Genomic DNA, 4,174 nt, shown 5'->3' on the forward strand with positions numbered 1-4,174 from the left:
GATTTAATACACGAGTTTCACAATTTGAGTTGAATTACTGAAATAAATGAACTTTTCCATGACATTCTAATTTATTGAGATGCACCTGTAAATGCCTTCCCTTATTATCTGTATTCCATATGTCCTGCCATTCTTTAATAATATTTTCCTTAATGATAGTTTAATTTCACATTTACTTAAAGGAACATTCAAATCTATTACTTCTCTTTTTAAAGCATTTTTTGCTAATTCATCAGCAGATTCATTACCAGCTATTCCCACATGTGCTGGCACCCAGCAGAATCCAACTACCACTCCTTTTCTTTGTATACGCCATAATAATGTAAATATTTCACACATCAAATCTTCTCTAGAAGATTGCCGAGTAATCAATGATGTTAAAACAGAAGCAGAGTCAGAGCATACCACTACTCTGTCTGGTCTTACTTCCTCTACCCATGTTAGTCCTATTATGATAGCAACCATTTCAACAGTATATATTGACAATTTAGATGTTAATCTTTTAGTTATGGATATTTTAAAATCTGGAATATATATTCCTACTCCTGTAAGCCCTGTTTTGGGGTCTTTAGATCCATCAGTATAAATGTGCATACTTGCATAAAATCTTTCCTGTATATACTTATTTACATTATATTTAATACTACCCATTTCCTCCCATTCTCTTTTCTTATCCAATATCTCTAAATCAATTTTAACATCAGGAATTATCCATGTTGGCACCTCTCCCCATACAGGTGACACACTACATTCTATATTTGTTATCTGATATTTCTCTGCTAACTGGTTTATATTCCATCCATATCCTCTCCCTTTGTTATTTGAGTATTAAGCTACTACTTCTTCTTCTTTCCAGTTTAACGGCGGCGGTTGGCATCCAGCTTATTGGTGCATTACCGCCCCCTTCTGCTCCGGAGTGTGGATCAGATAATAGGTTATCTATTCCCTTTTCCTACTAAAACTTACATATCACTCACATTGTCCCCTCACATTAATATCCACACACACATCACACATCAAATCCTGCTTAAAACCCCTGCTTCCCTTAAAAAGTAATCAATATTCTACTCTGTGCCCTATGTGATCTCCTGCACCCCATTCTCCCTTAGTTTACTCTTCTTTACCTGCCTCTGTGTTTCATATCTCTTACAAGTCATAATTATGTGCTCCACTGACTCCTCTTCTCGACATCCCTCACACAACCCTGTCTGGTGCTTCCCTATCATCTTTAGTGTTTTATTCAGTGAACAATGTCCCAACCTTAACCTAGTCATCACCGCATCTTCTCTCCTATTTCCAACCTTTCCTCTTTAACATTTCTCTGAATTTGATATAAATGCCTCCCTTTCTCCTCTCTTTCCCACCTCTCTTGCCACCTTTTATTTATTTTCTCCCATATTATGCATTTAACCTCTGCTTTACTTACATTAACCTGCATTTCTATGTTCTCTTTTGTTAGTGCCCTTTTAGTCAGCCTGTCCGCCATCTCATTACCCCTAATCCCAACATGTGCTGATACCCACATAAATCTTACCTGATATCCCTTATTAACTATTCTTGTGTTGTGTTTAATTGAAGCACTTTATACAGGATATCTTGCCGAGCTTTTGAATGGAATGACCTTAAACTTGCTAAAACTGATAAAGAATCAGAGCATATCAAAACCTTTCCCTGCTTTTCCCTTTCCACCCATTGCAAAGCGATTAAAATTGCCATCATCTCTACAGTATATACCCCTAATTTATTAGATGTTCTTTTGAGTGAAGCTAAATTGGTTCCAGGTTGAATTAATCAAAACCAGAGCGATCGAACCTCACTGATCAGTGTTGCCAGGTTTTGCTAGAGAAAAAAACGACATGGGGAAAGGGTTACCAGGTACCAGAAAAAATTCCACCCAAAGCCAATTCCAAACCCACCCAAAAAGAATGAAAACACGCCCAATGTTTTTTCCCCGTGCCCTGTCTAATCAAATCTGACAGCTGTGGGATTCTCATTTAAAAAAAATTTTTTTATTAATAAACTTTTTGGTTTTCTATATTTTAGTCCCTTTTCAGTGACTCAGTTTTTATTTATTTATTTATTAATTGGTACATTTAATTTTGACATTACCTAAGCTGTTGAAGTAAATGCACTATATCACTCATGCAAGGACATGCAAGAACACCTAACTGTCTAAAATTGTGCAGAGTTCAGTTGAGTGATAAAGTTACCCTCTTTAATTTATTGCTGTTGAACTGAAAATATGAAGCAAAGTATTTGCACGGTTTGTCAATCAGATGCGTGTCAAAGTTGTTGTTGCTATTACAAACCCTGCACATTTTCTTTCAGAATCATAACTGGCTGGTAGAAAGAAAAATGGAATACATAAAAACATTTTAAATAAGTCATGTTAAACACTTATCATGTAGAGAGGTAGGGCCAGTTCCAGAATCAAATTACTGAGGGTGCTTTAGTCATCTTAAAGTGAATCTAAAAGCATGTGTAATCAATTGAAATGTGTAATCAATTAAACTTTAACAACTTAATATTTTATATGGCACTTTCAGAGCCACCCTTTGAACCGCTGCGTGCAACAAAGTTGAAGGTGTTCTCATTCAAGATGGCACTTTTACTTCCTTGGCGTGTGGTAAGAGAGTGGATGATTTACATGCACTGTCTGTGAATACTGCTTGTATGGATTTTGGTAAGGATGACTGCATGCCTGGTTAGGTTTCAGCCCAGATGGGTGTATATGTTTAAAGTGCTTTCTATAGCGTTTAGAGCACAGGTTATAACGGTGCAAGCACTCTTCAAGAGAATGGATCCGCATCCTTTGTGCCCCATCCTCACTCTGCACACTTATCTAAACACTCACCGGTTATGAAACAGTGGTTGTCTCATTGGAATGTGGAAGCAATAGCATTGGCCTATGCTTCAATGTGTGAGACCTGCCCATTTGGAGTTTGAGCTCATTCCACAAGAAGTGTGGCTTCTTCATGGGTTTGGGCCATAGGTATGTCGATTCAGGATATCTGTTTGTTGACAGGTTGGTCTTCTCAGTACATCTTTGCTAGATTTTACAACCTCAAGATTCCCTCTTTTGCACCACGTGTTATGTCTGTGCAGTGAGGTGACAGCTGTCATTCTTTTGGTTGTTTTCTCTGCACCTGGCCACGATCCAAGTACTCCTCGCTGCAGACTGTAGCACTGTGACATCATGCATTTTGACATCATGCATGTGCATGAAGTAATGCATGTCTTTAAAACGCATGCGCCGTACGGACTGTGATTTTAATACTGGATTTGTAATAGGCATCCTATTATGTGTTTGAAAAACATTTTATATGATTTTTTGTTCCTCCAGAAATTTTGTGTTGTCTGTTTTAATTTTTCTGGATTTAATACAAATTCATTATAAAAAATGGTGGTAATCAAATGAAGGCATAAAACATTAACAATTTAATCTTTTAAAATGTAATCATATGAAAATTTAGCAATTCCTTTTCCTTTTTTTTTCTTTTCTTTCTTTTTTTGGCAAACAAAGTGCTGTTCAGCAGAGGTTTACTGTAAACATTAAAACATGTAATAAAAATAGTGTGATTATTCCTTTCAAAATAAAGTTACTGCCTCAGATGATAATAAATAAGATAATAAATAAGGAAGAAAAATAATGCCATATGTCTTTGAAACAAAAAAGCACACTGAATAGCACTAACTGAAAAAATAATGCATTGCATTAACAGTGCTTGCATTTTAATGCCTTGTATTTGCAGGGCTTGCATTTTTAGGTCCTGAAATTTAACATAGTTGTCTATTTAAGCTGTGAATATTTCAATTCAAAATATTTCACACACATTTTCATAATTAAAAATTCAATAATTCATATTCACCTTCCAGAATTCACTTCCAAAATATTCAATCTGTTTAAAAATACGATGTATAATATTCAACAGGCAAATTTTGGTCCATTTTATTTCACTTCGCAAATTCGCTTCCACAAATTCAGTGGTTATAATTCGGCAGAAAATTCGGCATTGCACATCCGGGAGCTGCAGGAATAGCAGTAGAGCACCGATGCATGATCTCCAGCTGCTGTCAGTCGCTCACCAGCAGGTGGCGCAAGCGGCTGTTGATGAAGACCAAAGTCATTCATTCACAAAAACTGATGTGCAGAAATGGAGCAAGCGGTAAGTAG

The sequence above is a fragment of the Sinocyclocheilus rhinocerous genome, unplaced genomic scaffold, assembly GCF_001515625.1.
Source record: "Sinocyclocheilus rhinocerous isolate Xijiao unplaced genomic scaffold, SAMN03320098_v1.1 scaffold3388, whole genome shotgun sequence".
In the NCBI taxonomy this organism is placed as follows: domain Eukaryota; kingdom Metazoa; phylum Chordata; class Actinopteri; order Cypriniformes; family Cyprinidae; genus Sinocyclocheilus; species Sinocyclocheilus rhinocerous.